We start from the raw sequence: 5,400 nt of genomic DNA, 5'->3' as shown, positions 1-5,400 counted from the left end.
GTCCTTTCGATGGGGCGTATACATCGGACTCCATATGTAGATCATGTGGTTTTATTATCGGTTATTAGTAGCTCCATAATTCAGTCAGACTCTATTGCATTGACCATATTTACAGTTCAGTTAGTATTCAGTCTAAGCATGTTATAAATTTGGTCATTACATCCAATTAGCTCATAATTCAATATATCATGTTCAGAATATTATATTTGCTTTTGTGCTTGTTCAGTTATGTTTTATTTCAACTTTACTCTATCCTACATGCTCGATACCTTTCAAGTACTAACGCATACGTGCGCTACATCTTCTCGTGCTGTAGGTTCAGGTTCTCAGCATCCAGATCACGCTTAGATCGATTCCCGTTCTCCAGTTCAACAAAATCAGTGGTGATTCCTCATTCTCCGAGGACAAGACTCATGAGTCCATTTTAGTCTTTTAGTCATTTAGTTTCAGTTCTTGCTAGACTTAGTGGGGGCTTGTAGCAACATTTCCAGTCAGTTATAGAAGCTATTTCAGAAATAGTAAGTTTCAGCTTAGTATTGAGTTAATATTCTCTTTGTATTAAACTCATCAGTATTTCATATATCTCAGTTTTAGCCAATTGGTATTCCCCATCCTTTCATTTTAAATTATGATTTAGCTTCCACATTCAATTTATTATCTTTAGTATGCTCATGATCATGCCAGCAGGGTTAGCTTGGGATCACTTGTGGTCCTAGGTCCCGTGTTCGCGTCTCCGTGGTAGCTCGGGCGTGACATCTTTAGCTTTACCCTTAAATGAGAAATAAAATCATATTTGATTATCTCCAGCTCTGATTAAGTTTCTTAAGTCCCCACTAATGAAGATTTACCCAATTCTATTTTGCTTTCTCTAGCCAAAATAATGTTAGAGAGTTTAATCAATGTTTGCAACCATTGATTTTTAGAAAAAAAAATTATAAGACGACAATAAATTTATGTATAGTAAAATTATTTAAGAGCTAACTAATCACTACCCAAAGTTTTACAGTACATCTTTGTGTACACACATTTAGATACAAATTTAGCTACTTATAAATTAATACATAAAGATTATATCAATCAAAAAAAGCTCTATTTCAAGCATAATCAATAATTAAAGTTGAATTTCAAGTTTGCATAACCCAAAATGAGTCTCATACCCCCGGAGACTGAACCAAAGGTTGTTCTAGACCAAAATATACATTCCGGAGCTAACCATGATAAGGAGATTCAATTCCTAGTGTGTTTCCTATGGAATTTGATTATTGTCAAACTTTTTGCAACACTAAAAAATTAAAAACGTCAAATCGTATCAAGTCCAAACGGAAGCCTTTTAACTTGAATTGGTTATTGCATTAAACCAAAATGATCCTTACGGAGCCAAGGAAACTGATGAAATTCTAATCCAACATGAAATTCTTTGGATGTTTATTAAAGTAAACTCTTTCAAACCATAAGCTTTCAAAACTCAAAATCTCACACCAAACAATACTGAACACCACGAAAAGTATGTTATTCAACTCAAGACCACACAAAAAACATAAGAAATCTACAGAAAGGGTAGAAACAGGAGAGCACGCATAAAACACACAAATGACCTCGAGGGTCATTAGAGTTAATTAAAAATCCACTTTATTATTTTACATTGTCAAATAAATAAATATCAATTTTTTCTCTTATAACGCATTGCCAATACAATTTTTATTTATTTTTAGTTATTTGATATTTATTTTAATTTGAATTAGCCATTGATTAATTGCTTAATCATATTGAATACAAATTATTTAATTACTTAGGCCTCATTTGTTTGCACTTAATGGGGGTTTGAATCTTAATCATTCACATTTGCTTCAGTGTGTTTGTTTTTTAGGACCGGATCTTAATTATTCAGATTTAATTCATTAAGCTTGTTTGTTTTATTTCCTTATAGGCCTCTTAATGGATCTGAATATATTTGAATGTCAGATCTGTAGCACACTCTTAACACCATTCAAACTCAAAAATAAGACTCTATTCCTAATTTAACTACATCACAACAACTCATAAAAGTTATTTTCTTATTTATTTAATGTTAGTTACATGCCTACCGTTATTAACTTAATATACATCTTTTACTTTCATAAATTAATCAATATATTTGAATTGATATGCACTCCCATGATATAATATTTAGCACGGTTCCAGAAAATAAGAAAATACTAATTATTTGAACGATAACAATAACAAATGTCTATTATAAAATAAAATATTTTCATAAACATTATATTGCTACTCTATATAAACTATTTTACATTGCATTATATTAGATTCTCAAAGTTTTTGAGTGCAAAGAATAGTCATAATAATGATGATGTAGCTTAATATTATATTCTTAAAAGATAAATCATATTACCTTGTTACGATAAAATGTTCAAAATATTATTTCTAAAAAACAACTATTTTACTAAAATGAGATTTTATAAAATTTTATTGATATAGAGTTTAATTTCATATGCACATTCAGATATTGAAAACAAACAATCTCAATAATTCATTGTTCAGATTCAGAGAACATCTTAATATTAAGATATATATTTAGATTTACATATCTAGATCTTAATTATTCAGATTTAGACGTCTTAATCTTAATGAAAGCAAATGAGACCTTAGTTATTTGTTATTTACTTAATTGTTTTAGCAATTGATATTTATTTTATATTTTAATGTGTTGCTTATATAGTTGATTTTTTTAATGATTATAATAAATATTAGCTCACTAATTATTTTTGAAACTAGAAAATAAAAATTAGCTCAATAAAATATATTGTAATCTCGGGATATTGTAAACTCTACCTAACAAATACCTACATATTATTAATACACGCATAACTTTTTCAGCTACCAAACGACTCTTAAAAATATGTGATATAAGTCAATTTATTTAAGACTTAAGTCATCAATAGTCACTTAAAGTTGTGCGCATATTTTACTTAGACACCTCAAGAAATCTTATTTTCTATTAAACACACAAATCTTAATAAACAAGTACCTATTGAATATTTTTCTAACAGCTAGTCAAAAAAACTGGGTAATACACAAGTAAGTGATGTGGCAGAATAATAGATCAAACAATACGACATTTTAACTCAAAATAATAATAAAAATGAAGTTTGAACACAAAAAAGAATTGCCTAATATAAGAGTTTCAATATATATATATATATATATATATATCCACCCGCACCAGGGGCGGACCTAGCGTGTGTTCAGGGGTTCACCCGAACCCCCTCAGTCGAATGAGGCTGTTTGAATGTGATTTTAAGTTGGTCAAACTGACTTAAAAGTCAGCTTTTGACTTATTAAAGTGTTTGACAATTATCAAAGTGACTTATTTTAAGTCAAAAATGACTTATTTTAAGCTAAAAGTTAAAAGTTAGGTGAGGGGTGTTTTTTTTTTAAACTTAAAAGCTCTTTTATGTTGACCAAGTATATTACCTTTTTGTCCATAATTCTTTTATACAATTTCCAAATTGCCCATATTATTTTAACCCTAACATCTCTTTTTCCAATTTTCAAATTTATATTCCTCTTATAAATAATTTATGATGATAAAGAAATATGTGAATGATAGACAATTATTATTACTTATGAATGTAACTAAAATAAATCTTAAATCTTTCCTTTGATCTATTCAAATTATATATTTTAAAATCAACAATAAGTTGCCTATACAAAATCAACTTAAATAATAAATTTATATTCCTCTTATAAATAATTTGTGATGATAAAGAAATATGTGAATGATAGGAAAATATTATTACTTATGAATGTAAAATATAAATTAATTTTGTTTTAATTTTTTTATGTATAAAAACCTTAAATTATCAACTTTTTATCATGTTAACCACTTTACGGATATTTCAGACATTTTGATAAAAATAAATTATTTGTCAACACTTATTTGCTAAATGCATCAATAATTTTTTTTCAACTGCAACACTTTTATTGCAACACTTTAACTACTTGTTTTAAAAATTAGTTCTAGCACTTTAAAAAGTTCTTTTTAAAAGTCAATCCAAACGGGCTTTATATATATAGGGTCAAATTTTAATTTTACGTGTACATATATTAAAATGAACCCCTTGAAAATAAGTGATAAGCTTTAGCTTATTGGTTAAGGGGTTAAGTAGTGACTTTTATTTTGTGGGTTCAAATCCCATGTTTTTTTTAATGCATAAAATTGGATTCAACTTCCGGTTTGGATCATCTTCTTTTTTTCAAGAAAAATTGTAAGATTTTTTTTTGCTGCATGGAATTGGTTTCAACTTTTGAGCTTGGATCATCTTCTATTTTTCGACAAGAAAAGTTTAAGAATGTTCAATGGAGCAGGGTAAAAATAGGAAGAAATGTTTAATGATGTACGATATTATAATATAAATTTAGCGGGTTAGGATAAATATTTTTCTTCTCCATCTCGCATACTTTTTCATTCTTTAATTTTCACGTGTTTTAGGAATTAACTTATGTAATATAACCGATCCACTAATATTTTGTATATCAACATAGCTTTGTTATCAATATCTTTGATTAGTTTGGTGTTAACTTTTGTAACCAATGAGATACCCTGTACAAAAAACATGTCGAAGTTACTACGCTCACCACGGACTTACATTATCACATGAGCTTCTTCTTTAAATTTCTACCTTCTAAGCTTAATTTTTTGGACCCGCCACTAACCGCACCCTACCTCTTTCTTCTCTTCTCCTAAAACCCACCTAAAATCCACCTCTAGTTCACCATTGTTAGCCATCAATATAAGTAAATAATACAAAAATAAATATTTACACTACAAAGAAAAATGAAGTTGATTATTTTACATTTTATTTTTAAGAGCTTCTATTTTAGTTCAAATAATCGGTAAACAATTATTTTTTTACTCCCTTTTGGGTATTAATTTACAAATAAAAACTTTATTTGTTTCCCTGGTTTATAACACACGATTCATAAATCAAGATTAAAATTAAAATTGGAAATTAAACATTAAGATTTAGAGTGTGTTTGATATGAAGGAAAATATTTTCTGGAAAATGTTTTCCAATTTTCTCATGTTTGGTTGGGACAAAATTTTTGAAAAATATTTTCCAAATCAACTTATTTTTCTCAAAACTAAGGAAAATGACTTCCCTTCAAAAATTAAGGAAAACATTTTCCAAACTCTCTTCCAATTTCAAATTACATTTTTGGAAAAACATTAATTTTAAGAAAATATTTTCAATTAAAAAATTTTATTTTTTCACCCGATCCTTGATCCCCACCATCCACCCACCCACCACTGGCCAGCCCTCCCCCCAACCCCAGCTCCTCCCCATAAAATTAATTTTGCTTTACTAAAATATTTTCAACTTAAAAATTTTATTGTTAAAC

Source organism: Solanum pennellii, chromosome 5, assembly GCF_001406875.1.
Source record: "Solanum pennellii chromosome 5, SPENNV200".
NCBI lineage: Eukaryota > Viridiplantae > Streptophyta > Magnoliopsida > Solanales > Solanaceae > Solanum > Solanum pennellii.
The sequence above is the reverse complement of the archived record's forward strand: the minus strand, read 5'-3'. Positions refer to the sequence as shown.